The sequence below is a fragment of the Pyrgilauda ruficollis genome, unplaced genomic scaffold (assembly GCF_017590135.1).
Source record: "Pyrgilauda ruficollis isolate IOZ18807 unplaced genomic scaffold, ASM1759013v1 scaffold13, whole genome shotgun sequence".
Taxonomy (NCBI): domain Eukaryota; kingdom Metazoa; phylum Chordata; class Aves; order Passeriformes; family Passeridae; genus Pyrgilauda; species Pyrgilauda ruficollis.
In genome coordinates, this window is record NW_024511432.1 from 1340039 (window position 1) to 1358458 (window position 18420).

At 44.1% G+C, this 18420-nt stretch overlaps 1 long non-coding RNA gene across 1 annotated transcript; it reads right to left on the bottom strand.

The window, feature by feature from the left end:
• Positions 1–7284: 7284 nt before the first annotated feature.
• Positions 7285–16934, bottom strand: LOC121348932. Its single transcript, XR_005954433.1, has 3 exons — positions 16811–16934; positions 8501–8678; positions 7285–7484 (listed from the first exon to the last, which is right to left on the bottom strand). It is a non-coding gene; the product is annotated as an uncharacterized LOC121348932 (long non-coding RNA).
• Positions 16935–18420: the final 1486 nt, after the last annotated feature.

An 18420-nucleotide genomic window follows, 5' to 3' on the forward strand; every position in this document is an offset into this window, starting at 1 on the left:
GCTTAACATGAAATAAAATCTGCATGATTAAGAAGTCACGAGCAGTAAAGCTTACAGTGTGCTGGTAGAAATTTTTATTTTGGATCAACAGTGATGAAATCCTCCAGAGTTAAATAAAGTGAAAGCAGGACTGGGTTTAGATCCAGGATCAAAACAGGGTGTCAGGGATGGAGGGAGGGTTGGGACGGGGGTATCATGCCATTCAAATCATACTTGAAATGAGACATTTTCTGGGGAAATTGCGTTTTTAACCACTTATCAGACTGGATCTTCACTGGAAAACAAGGATAAGAAAGATGCTCTTCCATTTGAAAATATATTCTTCTATCCTCACTTCCTTCACAATATATCAAGGGTCAAGGGCTCTAAAAAGGTGGAGTAATATCTAGATCTAATTCTATTCAAATATCTTCAAACCTTTCAGAAGCTGATGGCCCTAGTGATGTCAAACAGCCTCCAGTAGAAGCTGTATCCATTAATTTTTCTAAAGTGAAGCTTGGCCTTGGAATAAAAATCCATTGAAGGCAATGACATGCTTGGGGCTAGTATTAGATCCTTGTATGGAAAATGCTGAACAGCCAAAAACCCCTGAGATCTCTGGAGTTCAGGATTTGCCCCACAGTTTCCAGATCTCTGGTGGCACTGAATTCCAGGCACACTGGAATTCAAAATTTCCATGTAATATTTTAGGAACTGAAGGCTAGGGGAACCAGAAGAGAAAACAGATATTCTATTTCCCCTGACTTTGTTGGGAACAGCTGTGTCACACACAAAGCCATCAGCAAACTGCAACGGGGAGTTTTCCAAATGGTTTTTGAGTTGATGACCCCAAAATCCCACTTTAAAAATGCCTCTGTATTCTCTTACCTGTAGAAAAGACAGAGTGTTTTTTCTTTCTCCCAATAATCTGAGAAAATAAACTCTAATTGTAAACAAGTTTATTCTTTTGGAGGACCTCCAAGAGCTGTGTCTAATGTAGTGTTTTTGGTGCTGGGCTGTACCTAAAACCTCTGAGTCCAGCCCACCCTGCTGGTAGGGGCAACCTGATCACAGACATGAAATCCTGCTCCTCATGGGCCATTTAAAAATCCATCAGGGTGCAAATCTGAGGATGAAAGTCGGAAGCCTGGTGTAGAAAGTAAGTTCTGGAGCCTAAAAAAAGAAAAGAGCAAGCTCAGAGGAGGTTAAGAGTCAAGGGATGGAGACTCGAAACCCAAAACCTTCCCAAAAAAGCAAAGGGATTTGTGCAACCCAAGGGACTAAAAGTACATTTTGGCCCATGCTCTGGTTTTCCTCAGCACGTGCCCAGCCACAAGAGCCCATGTGGTTCTTCTGTTTTCCCAAGTCTTTTGAAATATAGATGCAAGAGTCTCGAATCCCTGCGCTTCCCTGCATTCCTGAAGAAATTGGCCCACCAAGTCGTTGTAATTCAGGATACCACCATACACCCACATGTAAGATTCCTTAACAACTATGCACATTTTTAGGCTCAAATATTTTAGAATTGTTTTCACTGTGCCTGAGCTGTAATTGGCTCAGCTTCCCAAGTGTTGGATCATCTAACTGGAGTGATTTTTGACTCCGAGCCCAGGCACCATATCAAAACATTTATCAATTAATCATAAAAAGTAACTAACATTGTTGTCCACCCAAGAAAAACTGTCACTTACAGACTCATGTATGTTATTCCTTATGAAAGAGCTGCTATATAGAAGTTGATTTCCTGCACAGACCAGGTGGAAAATCTGCTAAAGGCAGAGGTCAAATTTAGTTTAATTTTATACCCTTTGTTAAGAATGTTCTCCCTCTCTCTCTCTCTCTAAAAAAAAAAAAAAAAAAAAAAAAGAAGAAGAAGAAGAAAAAACCCACCCTTGTGCTCCTTTCCAAGTATTCTAAAGTTAATTCATGTGGAAGAAAAAAAAGATTAGGATAAAATTTCAAATATTAAATTCAAATGTAGGATTAATGAGTTTTATTTCAAAGCCCCAGAGGTTGTCTGGAATTTAGGACATTTTTTTAGTGGCAGACACGAGACACAGCCAGATGCAGTCGTGTTTTGGACCAGCTCAGCACAAATTTAGCACCTTGAAGGAGAAATCTTATGTCTGTTTTGTAAAGCAAACATTTCAACTTTTCCAAAATCCCTTGTCCAAAAGATATTATTGTTGCACTGGATGAAGGAAAGGATTTAAACTAAGGCTGACTGGTTGCTCCAGTACAGACAAATTGCCACCCCATCACCATCCCTGTAGGTGATGTAGGTCTCCTGCCCCATGCAACAGAACCATATAAATCATATCTTTATTTTTTAATAATGTGGAGCGAAAAAAAAAAAAAAAATTTAAAAAAAAAAAAAAAAAAATTGAACCATTTCCTGAAGCCAAATTCAAGACAGTCCTTGCGACACTCTGCAGGAAGGATCTTTTTGCAGCTTGGTCTCTCCAAGAGCAGCAGGGAAGGGCTTGGCAGAGGTACAAAGCCCATTCTTCTCACGCCCTCCCAGCCAGCATGGCAAACCCGGGGCTCAGGGGCTGCTCCCTTTCACACCCTCTCCCCGAGGCAAAGCCCTTGGAGGCCAAACCCCTCCCTTTCATTAAAAGATTTTGTTATCATCCCACAAATTACCATCCTTCAGCCCCCTCCCTGACAGGGTTGCTCCCAAGAAGCCCCAAGTATCAGTGGTGTTTCAGGTCACCATAATTTGTTCAGAAAAAGAGAGAAATTCCTGTTTCCAGACAAGTGATGGCTTGGGAAGGGCTGGTAACACCTGTGGAGCTCAGCCTGCAGGTCCAGAGCAGGTGGTTGGACCACGGTGTCTTCTGGGCAGCCAGAAGTGCTAAACATTGTCCTGATTGAAATCAAAGAATTAAAATCCCCGTTGAGTTCAGTGGAAGAGGAAGGTGGCCAACTTTGGGTTTAATGTTTTATGTATTAACGTTGAAATCTTGATGGGAAAGAACCGAAACCTTGCAGTGAACACCTCCAAACCTTGGAATCTTGTCTTAAAGATTCCAATTATAGCAAGAAGAAAACACTGGCGTTTCAGTTTCACATTCTGGCGCTTGATCAAATGGACATACCACAGTCTGTAAATAGACCCAAAAACTGAAAAATCCTTCCAATTAAATTCCTTCGTTGCCTCAGAACTCTGACTCACCTGTGGACAATCAATGGAATTAACATAACAGATAATTATAACTTGGTGATAGGCAAGCTTCAGATTAATTATTCCATTTAGAAAAACACTCAAAATTTATTTTTTTCTTATTTCTTTCTGAGATGAAAATCCTACAAGAACAGGTTTTCTCCCCTCTAGTACAGAACAAAAATAGTCCATGGAAACAGCCTCATCTCACAGTATTTCTGGTTTTGGGGCCCTATAATAATCATTAAGTGTGAAAATATAACAAAATACTATGTAAAGTAGCAAATATAATTTAAAACTCCTAAAAGTTTTCCCTGAACTGCAATTAAATTTTCTGGTCAACCCCAGTTTTATCCCATCTGACTGCTCATAATCTCATCCCATCTCTAACTCTTTTCATCAGCAATGAAAGTTTGGATTTAAAGTTCAATTTCCAAATGGATTTCTTGGACAGGATGGGAGAAGATGGATGTAATTTTCAGGAATTTCAGGTTCTAACTGCCTGGAGCTGTTCCGAGTGCAATGCCGAGCCACTACCAAAGGAAGGGAAAAGCTGTACAAGGCAGTGGCAGCTGCTCTGACTGCAACCAGATTTCACCCACATGAGGGCAATGCCTCTTTTGTCTTTCTCATCTCTGAACTCAACCCCTGACATGGCTTTAAGCTGAAAAGTATCTTAAAAATCAAAAATTTCACCAAAATTTGCTGAAGACTCGGTGTTTTACAGACAAAGCGTTGCTATATATTATCAGTGAGACAAGTTTATGCTTCATTTTGGATATAATCAGAAAGGTTTTATCCCTAGACACTGCTTTGCACATGTTCAATCTTTATCAAAACCTCACAGTTTGACACTTGTGTCCAAAAGTCCCCAGATCAGTTGCACCACTCTGACCCATTGTCCAAGGCCAGCTAAACTGGAGGCTGAGCCAAGGGACACGTTATCCAAAGGAAAACAGCAATAGCTGAAATATATCTGAGGCACCAACAGGATGTGAACCCTTCACAACATCTTCCTTTGCTGAAAACCACTCAGCCCAGCACAATAAAAATATTGGGCTGTGCTGCCACCTGCACCACGAGCACCTCCCAAGGCTGCTTGGCTGGAGGCATTGGATGGTTTTCCACTCTTGGCCTGGCCTCTGGTGTGAAATATTCCCACAGCTGGATGTGAACAAAGAGTGAGGCATCCCAGTGACTGGACAAGAGGCTCGAGCCAAGCCCAGGCCTGGGTGGAAGCCTGTTCCATGACCAGTTGCTCCACACCTGGCTCGGTGCTTGGGGATGTCCTCCGTGGAGCCATGAGGTTTTTATGGGCACTCCATCTATCATTGCATCCAGGGGAAAAAAAAACAAAAAACCAAAAAAAAAAAGAAAAAAAGAACAGCAAAAAGAATAAAACAAAGATTTTTATGGACCTAGGAGGAGCTAACCTGGAAATATCACTGGCACAAATAGAGCTGTTGAGCAGACAATAGCACTGGGGTATTGCCATGGGTTTGTTTACCCAAACGTGGCCATCCTCGCTGTGAGGTCCCCACCCTGCTGCTCCCCAGCCTGGGGAGCTGGTGGAACACAAGCTGTGATTGCCATGCTGACAGCTTTATTGCCTCCCTGACCTTGCTATTTTTAAGGGAACAGGTTATCTCTGTGATGTAATCAGGTCTTCCTCGTGCTGTGAGGTCATTCCCACTGCAGGGAGCTGGAGCCTTTGGTCCTCACTCGCCTTTGGAATGCCAAGTCAGCTGTTCCAGGTGTCCAGGAGCTTATGGCACTGGTTGGACTGAAAGCTACTGAGGCTGATTCTCTTTTCCCAAATCACTCAGGAAATATGGCTTTGGTTCCCTTCTTCAAACCTAGTTTATCTAAATTGATAAAGAGAATTTAAATATCCAAATTTTGAGACATGAAGCTTAAAAGAGCATCAGTGAGATTAATTAAATGTGTGTTTGTGTTAGGAGTGGGAAAGTGCAAGTGCAAGTTATAGTTCACAAGTGATTCTCTGGAATGAGTGCAATAAGTAAATAAATGATAAAAAATGTTGTTGCGCTTCCATTTTGAAGGTTCTTATTGCAAAACAAGTGAACAGAACAGCCAGACCTTCACTTAGGGAAAATAAAATTTCCCAGTGGGCTGAGTTCTACAGGGTTATTAAAGGCTTTATGTCAAGATTATTTCTCTGGAGAAGACACAGCCATTATTTCAGCAAATGCTAAAAACTTGGGTCAAATTAGAAAAGCATTTACTGATTTAGTAACTACTTATCCAACATTATCTCTATGTAAACTATTTACCCAGAATGATATGACTTAAAAGCTCTCTCCTATTCTAAAATTCCTATCTCCTGTCCTAATTCCATGAGACACCAACCTCAAAGGTTGGATGAGCTCTGTTAGGAAGCATTTTTCCAGCTCCCATGGGAATAAAACACCTTTTCCAGTCTCAGCTGGAAAGAGGAAATGAAAAAAAAAAAATTAAAAATCAAATCCTGTTTGAGCTCATGCAGTCCAAACACAGCCAAAGGTGTCTAAGGTGCTCCAAAGAATTTCCCCAGCCCCTATTCTTGTTGATCCCAGTGTCAAGATGGTTGTGGAACCCAACCACAAAACTGCCTGGAAGGTTTCCTTGGCTTCTGTCAGCCTGCAAACCTCAAACCTTGAGGGATGCATTAAAGGAAATGGTGGCCCTCTCCTCCACAGCTCCTAGGGAATGGGAAAATGGTCTTATGGGCCATTAAATCCCTCCATTCCTTCAGAGGTGGTGTTATGGGCACATCTGAGACCTCCAGGGAGCAGCCAGTGGGTGTAACCTGCACAGGGACACAGTTCCCATAACGTCACAGCAAGAAGAGGTGAGCTGGAGCAAAAATAAATTCACTTTCTCACCAAACACCCTCCTATTTTTCCGAGTCCAGATAAGCAAATTAAAAATGATGTCATGGCTCCCCCAGGACACTGCAACATGCTGCCATTTGTCCAGCCAGAGTACAACTCCTATTAGTGTGATATAACCCAGTAGTTGGGAACTCAATAGGAAAAACAGAGCTGGAATTTAATAAAAAAAACCTCTACAGCTTTTAACTCATTGCCCTTAACACACAGAGCTACTGTAAGTGAGTGCCTCAACATGAACACTCTGAAGACCAAAGAATTAAAGTAAATGCAATCAGCAGATTACTAAATACCAATGGGAAATTTAGAGCTATAGAGCAAAATCCCAGAGCATTAAAGGATTTACTGCTTGGCATTGATGAGAAGCAAATCTTTGGATTTCCATTTCTATCCTTAATTAGCAACTGAGGTTTATTTTAGTCTAAACTAAGTCACAAAAGATAACACACCCTAAAAGAAAATAGATAGCAGTGCAATAAACTTCATAAAACGTCTTATTAAAAATTAGAAGAAACAATAACAGATTCAAATGGAAAATCAATTTCCAGGACTTCCATTTCCTTTTGTTTTCTTGTCTTCCCACCCATGCTCAGCTGTTTTCTAATAACATTCAGCTCTTTGCTAGCGAGGTTACCAAGGGTGGTAACAAAGACAGCATTTGAAACTCAAAAAGGGAGGCTCCCTTTTAGAAGGGACATTTTGGGAGTGTTCTTGCTCCTTCACAGCTTGGGGTTTGAAAGTTTGCTGTCTCCCTGCCCAGTTCCCACTGGAAGAAGGATCTAAAATGGATGAGCCGTGTTCCACGTGGCCTCAGCTCTGAGCAAATCAGCCGTGTGGAGTTGAGTGATTTTTATGGATTCTCTGGGACTGGGGAAAGACAAGGCTCTTCTGGTCAACGAGGAGACCCCTGGCTGGTTCTTCTCTGATCCCACCTACCATTTGCACCGCTGGTGGTGTGCTCCCAGCAGCTGCTTTGGCAGGCTTTGCTGGAGCATTCCTGGTCTGTTGGAGCACTCCCAGCTGCCAAGATGCACCAGGGATTTGATGTCTGGTCTCCTGACCTGGGATACAGACTCCCACGGCACCATTTCCAGCACAGCTCCTGCCATGGCTTCAAGAAAAGCTGTAAAATATAAGCAGCTGCTTCAGAACAGGAGAAAAGTGGAAGTCTGGGAGTTAAATCTGAAGAAATTCGTAATAACGAGGCCAGTCCCAAACAAACCTCATGATTCAGTGAGAAGGAAGCTGAGGTCCTGCTGTCAGTCACTCCCCATTTTTCTCCCTTCACCAGAGAGCCCAAGAATTCACTTGGTCCACATAAAAATTAACTATGGAGTAATCTGAGTGTGATCCAGACCCAGAGATCCATCTCTCCATGGCATCATGGTCCAGGATTCAAATCAATTCCAGCTCCAGCATCAAACAGCTCATCTAGGCCTGTGAATCACCTAAGGAGAAAACTCCATTAAGTTAAATCAACCCTAAAAGTTGCCAAGTTGGTATCTAGCACTCAAAAATTATTGGATGGCTTAAGTATTATTTATTTTTTAAAAAATTGACTTTGAATTATTTTTATTTATCTTGTAATTAGCAGTCCATTGGGTTGACAACTGGACACTTGTTGGACATTGACAAAGTTTTCATTGTGTGCTAAAATAATTAGTTATGCATCTGAAAATGCATAAAATTGCAGGACCTGGGTTCTTAAAATAAATTATTGAAAAAAAAAGTTTTCATTAATAAGAAATAAAAGGGAAAAAAATTCAAGACCATAACCACAACCAAAGTAGGCAAAACTTCACAACCCTTTTAATTAATTACTTAACAAGTGGTGATACTTCAATCTATGGTCATTCATTACACCCTGATTCTCAAGGTGAATCCTGAATGGACACAATTTGGAGCTCTGATGGATATCTGCCCATGCCAGCCAGCAGCCTCCTTTATCTCAGAGCCTGAGCAGAGGCTTTAATGTATTTTGGGTTTGTGACACCTCTGCTATCTCTGCCAGGAGGGACAGGGACAACGGGAATGTGATGGACGAGCACCATGGCAGAGCCAGGAGCTGGGGCTGTGAGGGTGCCCTGCATTAGCTCAGCCAGAAGAGACAAAGCAACTCCCTCCCTTGTTTTTTTAATTTGTTAAAATAACAGCTCCATATTCCCAGGGGCAAATGTCAGGAATAATTGCATGCAAATTGCACTGGAGTCACGCTGAGGCACCCAGTGCCACCCAAGGGCTCCTGAAGGGTTAAAATCGAGGAGTTCAGCTAATTTACAACTGGAGACCTTTATCGTCTCCCGGTGACTTTGAGGGCTCACATTTCGCACTTAATTACTTGTTCAGCAATCAGGCCCGCGAGAGATGGATGCGTTCTGTGTTTAGCCCTCGCAGCTGTGAATTGTTTATTTACTTATCGTCAGGCCGGGAATGGCTGCAATTTAAAGGTTCAGATCTCTGCTACCCTAAGCGGGGAAGGTCTTCCTTTAAACACTTCCATATTCCGCGGTGGAATTCCGCTGGAGATGCCCATCTTCTCCTCCCGTTCCGGGTAACGGGGCCAGCAGGTGTTCCTGGTTAGTGGCCACTGGGGTTATTCACGCCAAGCAGCCGCTGCCAAGTTCACAATCGGGACGAGGGATCTGCGGAGATAAATTCGGGAAGGTGAAAAGCGGGCCAGGGAGATGAGGAGAGATGAATTCCAGCGGCCCGGCTTCCGTGGAATGGCTCGATCCCTATCTGGGACAGCTTCAAACGGTGGCTGCCAGCAATTCCTAGGCCAAATGGTGTAATTACAATTTCAGCTGTCAAATGGTGACCAGATGGCTTTATCTTTCACACCAGAGGCCTAAGAAGTTGGTTAGGTGTGACCTCTCCACATACCAATCCACCTGCAGAGCACGAGGCCTGCGAGTGCCGGAATTCCCGGCCTTCCCAACGCGTGCATCCTCCTCTTTGATAACTTTGGAGCAAAGCTGTGTAAAACCAACAGCATCAGTTTTCACAGGGTCGCATCACCCTCCAGCGCAGCACCACCAGCAATGCTGTGGGAGCACTCGTGGGGCTGGAATTAAATGATCCTTAAGGTCCTTCCCAACCCAAACTCTGAATTTCAGCTACATGAGGGTTACTGGGTGACAAAGAAAGGGGGGACGACCCCTGTTATTCTCTTGGGGAATACACAGACTTCCCATCTACTCAGGAAAGAAAGAGTTGTGCAGGGGAAGAAAATCTCAGTTCCATAGTTGGCCGGAAAAGGATGTTTCAGAAGGAAAATTGGTGACATTCCCTGCCGAGAGGGAAAAGCCAAATGGTCTGAGCATCCAGGCATCGCTGCCATCCTTGTGATGGAGGGGAGGATGGTGGTGGAAGCAGGCTGGACACACCCCCTAAAAACCCCAGTGTAGCTCCAGGAGAGGGGCTCTAGGCAAAGCCCAGCCCAAATTCCCAGCAGCAGCAGCTCGGGAGGTCAGGGGCTTGCTGGGGAATGTCCCATGACCCGTTCCACTGCCACAGGCAGCTCTCTCCAGCCTCCAGGAAAGCGCAGGCTGTTCCCACACGGAAAGCACGGAGCTCTGCAGCAGGTCTCAGATTAGAGCAGTATTAAAAGTAAGGACTTTGGGGTCGGTATTAACCCCAGAGAATTCTGCCTGTGGGCAGGTGGAGGGGCTGACAGACATCAACAGCAGCAGCAGAGTTTCTGCCTCCAGGCTCTTGCAGCAGCCAACTGCTTTTGATTTAAAGAAAAGGCTTTCCTGTCCTGTGCTCTTATGAGAAACACACTTTTCTCCCAGTCCCAAGGTTATTTCTATCCCACAGATGAGGAGAAGGGGATGCAAGCTGACAGGGAACATGGCAAGGAAGTCTAAAGCACAGAGGTGCTGCTTCCTAATATTTTTTTGTATTATCATCACTACTGCTGTGGGAACAAATCACCAATCTCTGCAAGTGATCATTAAAGTTGTTTAATAACACTATGTAAAAAAAATATAGATCAGAACTTTCTAGTCTTGAAGAATTATAAGAGATATTGTTAGACGTACACAAAGAAATAAAAACGCAGATAATTCCAGGATGATTTGGATTTTCTCAGAAACAGTTCTACAATCATCTGTGTCACTTCAGTAAAGCCAAAGAAAGAAGAAAAGAGCCTCCACAGGCATAATTGAATTAGACAAAATCCTGGAATTTGATGAGAGATAAAGTTACCTCTAATTCTCTTAAAAAAAAAAAAAAAAAAAAAAAAAACAAAAAAAAAAAGGAGGTGAAATTAAAATGTCAAAAGAGCAGTGAGCTGCTAAATTGAACCTTCAGTTTTGGGTGCATTCACGGTTGTGTTGGCAGTGCATCCATGGAGGCACTGAAGTAAAAACACCAAAAATGAAAAAAAACCCACCCCAAATGCAACTTTGAAAAGGACTGAAATGAACAGCATGGAAATGCTTCAGGATTTACAAAAGAGAATTGTGAGGCAGAAACAAATACAAGCAAAACCTGGGCCAGTAACAGCCCCATATGTACAAATGTGCTGGGGCTGGGATGAATTCTGTGGGCTGGATTGATGAGAGGGGTACCAAAGACATGGACCCAGCCAGATCCCAGGCTGGCCTTCACCCACTGACACAGAAAATGGGAGAAATATTTGTTTCTTCCAATTTTTTGCTATTTTTCTCCCTTGTTTTAATTTTTTTTTGCTTCTGCTGACGTTGAGTTGACAGCAGCAGTGCGGGGGTTCAGGGCTGCAGCCTCAGCTCAGGGAAGTGGGGATTTTCAGAGGACTATGAAAATTTAACTCAGATGAACCTTGCTCTGATTTAACAGGCATAAAATGACAGAAAGGAACTTCTCAGATTCTCAGGCCAGCAGAGAAATTATTGCAAAAACCAGTGACAGAGAGATTAAAGGCAATGGGTGCAAGGAGCTGTTTCGAAGGTGAGCACAGAGGCAGAGGGGAAAGGATCCCTTGTGCTGGCTCCCCGCTCCTGCTGCCTCGCTCAGCCTTTTCCCACACTTAAAGGGAAGCACAACAGTTCTCTGAGAGCCTGAGGGAACCCAAAGAACAAGGTGGGCTGGGAGGGATGTGCCACGATCCTGCTTGGTACCAGGATGCTGCCCCAGATATAGAGTACAGAGAGGGAGGGGGGCCCCCACAGTGATGTGACTCCCGTATTATTTTTGTCCCAAATACACAAAACGCTGGCTATAGCAATCAGCTAGGAATAATAGCAGTCCCAAATGCCTTTTTTTAACCCAGGAATTTGCAGCAGAGCAGTGGAGAGGTGCACTTCTGCCAGTGATGTTGATACTTTTGCAGTGCTGGAACCTGGGGGCAAAGAAAATCCCATTTTGTGACTGTTGCTCATCACCCCCCCAACATTTCAAAGAGATTTTATCTGTCTGGCATGGAAGATTTCCCAAACTGTTTTTATTAGGAGGACTTTTGTATGCCAGCAATGAATATTACTCTATTACTGAAAGGAATCAAAAGCTAAAGTGCCTGCGTGTACAGTTAATCTATCCAAACAGAAAATGTTTCTTAAAAAATTACGGCACTATTTTTATAACAAACCTCAGCCAAACTCAAAACTGAATAAATGGAATGTGTTCTTTTAAAACCAATTTATTTTTTTTAATCATGGGCAAGAAATCCTTTCCTTGCTTTCATTCATCAGGTAATGCTTCACCCCCCCCATATTCGTGTGAAGACATTTGCCTGTGACGGGATTTTTGCTTTGGAGGCATCGGATTGAAACATTCCCAAGGCTGGAAGGTGGATGTGAGCCTGGGATGGCATCACAGCCAGCCTGTGGTTTCTATCTCTTTTTAACAAAACCATGAATAAGGCAAGAAAATGCCTCAAAGGGGCCAGGAGTGATGGGGAAGAGCCACCCTAAAGCCCTGAGCCACCTAAGTAAAGCATCAGGTCAGAGCCCTAGGAATTTCTATAGGATTATCCAAGGGAATCTATTCCTGCTGAAACGTTCTGAGGTAAAAAACACAGAGCCACTGTCTTTATGCTATTTAAAACTGGCCTGCACACTCATTACCACAACGTAATTATCATCAGGGTTCCTTAAAGCAGAGTTTGGCCCTTCCCAGTTTATACTGCCGAATTATTATTACGGTTTTACTTTAACTAGAAGCCCGTGCAGAACTCTCCCTGCAGTTTTTTCAGTATTTATTTAGACTTGCACCACTGCCCAAGACCACAATTTGAATGTCCCGAGCCTCATCCCACGATCTCTTACTCCCCAAAATGCTGCGCATTTTTGATGCCGTCACGAAGAGGAGTCGAAGCAAACAATTCGCAGCCTGCGAGGACCCTAAAATGTGGTTAAACATTCCTGGAGGAGGCGGTGATGAATAGGCAAGCAGGGTAACCTGACCCCCAGGGCTTCGACATCCCCTTTTTGTTTGTTTGTTTGTTTTTTCTCCTGAGCTTTCCAGGAGTTTCAGCCGCGAGCAAACCCGAGGGCCTTAAAAAAAAAAAAAAAAAAAAAAAAACCAAAAACGTTTTAATTCCTACAACCACGCCGCTCATTTGTGTACGTGGTTTTTAAGAGAATTTTTCTAGTTCTAGAAAAAAAATTAATTTGGATTTCTCCCCTCTGGGTGAAAGAGAAACTCTGTGCGGGTGCTGCGCCACTGGCGAGTGTTTGAGCGCTGCTTTTTCTGCTAAAGGTCAAAAGCAGGTAATGGATGTCGAAATTTCCACACACTGGGGTAAGCTCGGAGCTTGTTGACTTTAATATCAGTTTTCTTCCACCGTGGAGGAAAAAAAAAAAAAAAAGAAAAAGAAAAAAGAAAAGAAAAAAAAACCTCCAGCTCCTCATTGATTTTTCATGGAAATTCAGCAGTTTCTCCTTGTTTAAGATCTGGTCTCTGATTTCTCCTTGATTATCATATTGCTCTGCCCCCCAGATAAAGCCCGGCTTTGTTTCAGCTCGGGATGGTGACATCGTTATTACTGCGCAGGGAACAATCCCGGGGTGCTGGAGGTTGGTGCTGAATCACAGGGGCTACCTGAGGAAAAAACAACACAGCCCTGGGGAAAACCCACCCTGAGAAAAAGGAGAAAGAGCGGGAGAAAAAGTCGGGGAAAGCTGGGAATGGGAATGGGAATGTGCCCCTTCGAGCAGAGGGGAATAACGAGCTCGGCGTGGCAGAATTCAATTCGTCAGAGTTCAATTGGAAATGTGATTTTTGGGAATCCCAGCTCGCCCTGGCGGGGTTGGATTGGGTTCAGCCTCAGCTCTTCTGCTCTCAGCTGAAAACGGAGGCAAGGGTGGGAAAATGGTTTGGATTTCTCCAAGTTTCCATCAAAAATGGATGGAATGAGCCATGGAAATTTATGGTGTGTGTGTCCCAGTTCTGCAAGGGGCAAAAATGACCTTCAAAAACCCAAAATTTTAGTCATTGTTGTTGTTAATTGCTGCAGAACTGGATTGGGTTGTTCCCAATGGGCTCCCAAGAGTTGAATCTTTTTTTTTTTTTTCAGATAAATCAACAAAAATGTTGGTATTCATTGACCCTCTTGAGCTCTTGTGGATATTACAGGGACAGTATTTAAAACTTACATTTGAAAGTATATCTGGGACATGAACATTCATTTTTTTTATTGCTGGAGTCTAGAAAACTAAGCTATTAAAATGATAAATTTTTACTAATTATCATTGAGTCACACTTTGAAATAAAACTATGCACCCACTGTATTTAAAAAAAAATTGAAAACATCAGTTGTCAAAATAAGCAGAATATTCTCTCCCATGGGAGTGGAGGAAGGGTCATTAAAAGAAATTCAACACGTCAGGCTTTGAGCATTTGCTCTGAAAATTAATGCAGGCAAAGAAACGCACAGCAAGGAATGCAAAAATGGGCGAAAGTTGTACTATGAGAAAATTTTGTAGCCTAAAATAAATTTTTTCTAGATAAAAGAAATGCTTTGACATATATTTTGCCATTAGTACACGTGTATATTTAATTATATATATATATATATATATATATATATATATATATATATATATATATATATATATATATCTTCAAGTAACATTTCTGATGCAGCTTGTTAGTCATAATTCTGACAAATAGCACTGTTATTATAATAATAAGGAGGTTTTAAATAATCAGGAGCTTTTTAAGCCATTCAAACACAGTGCCTTGAAATCAAAATCCAGATTTAATTCTTTAGAACGTTTTTTCCAAATGAGGATAAATGTGGAGTCTGCCCTTTAAATTAAATGACAGCAAGAAGTCAGGGGGAAAAAAAAAACCAAAACAAACCAAACAATAGCAAACAGTTTGAGATTGATTCTGCTCATTGTAAATAAGGGGCTGGCTCTAATTTAGTTAATGAGATTTCACCAGTGTAAATTGAATTAGGTTCATTATCCTATCATTAAAACGATCTCTATCATTGCAAAAAAAAAAAAAAAAAAAAAAAAAAAAAAAAAAAAAAAAAAAACAAAAAAAAAAAAAAACCAAAAAAAAACCAAACAAACAAACAAAAAACTTAGCAGTTGAAGGACTTTTTTTTTAAACAAAAACTGCTGGAATGAGATGCAAAAGCAGAACTCACACAAAGTTGCTGCGGGCAGAAAAAATATTTTTATTACTTGATTAATATTGACTTTTATTTTTTCAGAATTTTTAATTCTTTTTACTATTTAAAACTGCATCCGTTATCAATCAGAACAAAACTACTTCGTGCTATACACATTTTAAAAAGGGGTTTTTTCCTTATTTTAATATTTTCTTTGCTCAGCAGACAACACCCTACAAGATGTGTGTAAAATTCCTTTGCCGATGAGAGCAGCAAGGCACGGCTGAATTCTCAGGTGCTTGAGCCTCTAGAAAACAGGAAAGGGCTGTGTATAATCTGCTCTACATTACACATTATTATATATACATTATATAGATCTGCTCTACATTATGCTATATTATATATACATTACATTGTTATGGGTTTTAAGTGTTGTACAACAACCAATTATTTTGATGACGCCTTTAATTGACTACAAAGCTCCGCGAGGGGACGGGAGAGGATCGCTTTCCCCCGATAAAGCGATTAAACCGCCTGTTGATAAAGCAAATTACGCCGCGAGTATCTAACAAGTGCTGAAAAGATAAATACGCTCCCAGAGAAGGCAGAGGCAGCTCTCCCTGTCCCAGCACCAAACTTCCAATGCCACCTAATGGAGAGCCCGCACCTCGCAGCGATCCCGGCTGGGCTTTTCCAGCATCCCCGAGACTCCCAGAGCCGCGCCTGGGATGCTGGAATAACAACATTCCTCCGCAAAGGATGCGCAAATGTTTGGGCTGCCTCGCTGGATGCGGGAGCTCCAAAGGAGCGGCTCGCGGTGCCCAGAGTTTTGGAGTTTGGGGTTTGTGCGGGGTTTTGTGATCTCCGCGGAGAGATTTTCCTGTCAGGAGGAAAACGCTGGCCACGGTGCAGGGGGATGTGAAAACAACCCGGGATGCGCAAATCGCCCTCCCCGAGGCGTGGCCGGGGCACTGGAGCATCTTCCCCACGCGTGGGGACACCGAGAGCGGGGACAGGCTGAGGAGAAACCCGTCCTTGCCTCGTGTCGTGTCTGATTGCTGCAGCGCATCCAAACCCCTCTCCACATCCCCGGGAATGCTTCCACATCCCCTGGGCAGCACTGCAGACACGCAGGGCACCTATGCACACACGGAAATACAGGGCCCAGCCGCTTTAGGAGCAGCTTTTAGGGCTGACTCCCAAAGCAGGCCCTAATTTGAAGAGGGTTTGAGATTTCCCGTGGAAGGTGGTTGGAGTTTTCCAAGTGAAAAACACCCCTGGAATCAAGCAAGCAGCTGGGATTCCGCTGTGCCCTGTCCCCCTCGCAGCTGAACAAAGCCCCATTCTCTCTGACCCGAATATATTTTCTTTACACCGTTCCCGGGATTTCCCTCTGGTTTATTTCTGTAGGGTTGGATCCAAAGCTCCCCGCTAATTTAGGGAGTTTGGGGTAAGGCCCTGCACGTCTGCAGCTCCGGACCTGCTGCAGCCAGGGCTGGATCTCTGCTGGTTTGAATGATAAATATCGGCCAACAAAAAAACAGTTTAGAAAAGGGGCTTGGAGGGGGGCAAAAGACAATAATTTTCCATAAATCTTGCTCTGCTTATGCCAAGCTTTGCACCCCGTCACCACCAATTTTAAGCATATTCTGGTGTGGCAAGATTAGGAGTAAAAACTAACTATGAGAAAGACACAGATTTAAGATTTACAGGTTTTTAACTGCACAGTTCTTGTAGAGTTTTTACACCTTAAGCAGCGGGATTAAAGAGAGTAGAGCTGGGAATAAAATGCAAAGGGAGATTTGCTGCTTTCAAAAAAAATTTTTTTTTGAAATAATAGTAAACCAAGTTCAGACAAACCCCACAACAGAAAACCCGAAGCAAATAAAGGCGAGTGGAACAGATTTCCGTGTTTACTTTTCTTTCTGCAGTTGGATCCCTTGTCGTAGCCACAAGAACTGCAAGCATAGGGTACGGAATGGGAAAGAAAAGACAGGAAAAAGAAAGAATTAAAAAAAAAAAAAGAATTTAAGGAGAAGGAAGCAAACCCAAGAGCTCGGAGCAGCAGCCGCTTCTCCTGCTCAGGCTCCGTCCCTGGATCAGCGGAGCTCTGCGAGGAGCTGCGAGCGGGGAAGGGGACGCTGCGAACCTCGGGCTCGCAGGGGAGGAAGAGGAAGAGGAGGAGGGTTTGGGGACGGGGAAAGGGAAGAGAAAAAGTCCAGTACATACAGCTCGATGCGTCCACCAGCCCCCAGCCTCCTCTTCTCTCTCTCTCTCTCCCTCTTAAGTCAAAAAGGAAATGCGCCTCTTTTTTTTTTTTTTCTTCTTTTTTTTTTTTTTTTTTTTTTTTTTTCAGAACCAGAAAACGAACCGTCAGGAAGTTGGCAAAACCTCTGACTAAACAATCAATGGAGGAAATGCAACAGATTCGCTTTGGGCGGCGGGGGAGCGAGGGCGGGCGCGCAGGACGGAGGCGCGCAGGCAGCGCGGGGAGCTGCGCACCGCTCCCGGGGCTCCCATCCGCAATTCCCTCACATCCCTGAATTTTTTTACCCCACGGACACCCATTCTCTGCGGCCAGGTACGCGGGGGCAGGGACGGGCTCCTGTGTCCCCCATCCCCGGCAGAAATCGGCACGTCTGTCCGCAAAAGGAGCTCCCTGTGAGGGGTGCTCACATCGAATTCCCAGGAATTATCCTCCCTTCCCACGGGCTGGGGTAAGCAGGATTGAGAAATGAGCCAGTTCCGTGTTGGTGTTTCTGCTACAAGTGCAGTTTGTTCACGGAAGGTAGCAGGGAGAGGTTTGAGAAGAGTTTGTTCTTTTTATATATATAATTTTTTTTTCTTAATTTTTCTACCATTCACCCGTTCCTCCCTCATCCCGGAATTTCGGTCTCTGCCTGCCGGTACGGAGCGAGCCGCTCACATCCCCCTCCGAGTTTTCCTTAGGTAAAACAAACAAATAGATGGATCCTTGGAAGTTCCGCGGAGCTGCGCGGAGCGGGGCTGCCCTGTCCTGCCCCGCGGAGAGCTGAGTATCTCCTTTAGGCTCCCGTTCGGGTGAAAATCACCCCCTAAACCCTCTCAAGGGGTTTTCTCCCAGGCGGGGGCTCCCCCAGGTGCTGCTGAAGGCGGCCGGGGACCTCCCCTCTCCGCGGGTGCGGGGCTGGGAGCGGGGGAGCCGCGGGCGAGGGGAGCCGCCCTCCCCCAAAAATGCGGGACGCGCTCCGGGGTCACCGCTAAAAGCAACACAAGTCCGTATTTTTTAATAAAGAGCGTTCTCGGGCGAGCTGGCCGCCTTCCACCCGCCCCACGGATGAGCTGGCTCTGTAAACACTGCAGAGAAGATTAAGGCTGCTGTTCTAAGCTCACAGCGAGAGCTCTCGCTGCTGCTGATCTGGGCGCTCCCCAAGAGCCCTTCGGTTTTAGGGGTGACAACAGCCCCCAGCGCGGTCCCTCTCCATCACCAGCCCGGCGCTCTGAGTCTCCCCCCAGTTCCTCTCCATCATCATCTCTCCCCTCCCTGCGAGTCACCGATGCTTTGGGTGTTCCTCCACTCTCCCTCCATCACAATCTCTCCCCTATCGGGGGTTCTGGTGTCCCCCCAGTCCCTCTCCCTCCCCATCTCTCCCTTCCCGGGGTTCTGGTGTCCCCCCAGTCCCTCTCCCTTCCCATCTCTCCCATGCCTGGGCGTTACACAGACTCTGGGTGTCCTCGCAGCGGCTTCAAAAATCCCCCTAATTTTAAATTATATATTTTTATTATTACTATCATGATGATAGCTTTAATTTGGCGGCCGAGAAGAGCTGGGAACCAATGTCAGAGCGAGCTGCCAGCGT